A 445-nucleotide genomic window follows, 5' to 3' on the forward strand; every position below is an offset into this window, starting at 1 on the left:
TGATGTAACATGCGATTGGACAGTCTTGCCATCCTGGTGGTCTTCTATCAGAAAATGGCTTCTGTATTTTGCATGGCAGGATGTTTTAATGTATTGTTTGAATTGAGCTCACAGTTTTAGTTATAAAGTTTAAATTTGTACTTCCTTTTCATAGTCTTCCCTATAATACTGTAGATGTGATTGTTAATTTTCTTAATACGGCAGTAATTTGAAGTAAAAGCACTTATTAATTTTGATAATAATAATGATAATTTTCTTATGAAAGTGACACATCAGTCTTGTAGCAAAAGATGGATGAAAGCTATTTTTAGAAATGAGAGAATTTCTTTATGTTGTGAAGAGTAACTAACATTTCTGATTTTTTTGGATAGCTTCTTTGTATCCTTTCCCCTTCATCTGTAGCTTCTGCCCAAGTGAGAATGATTTACCCGTTAGTTATGGTTGC

Source organism: Penaeus monodon, chromosome 34, assembly GCF_015228065.2.
Source record: "Penaeus monodon isolate SGIC_2016 chromosome 34, NSTDA_Pmon_1, whole genome shotgun sequence".
Taxonomy (NCBI): Eukaryota; Metazoa; Arthropoda; class Malacostraca; order Decapoda; family Penaeidae; genus Penaeus; species Penaeus monodon.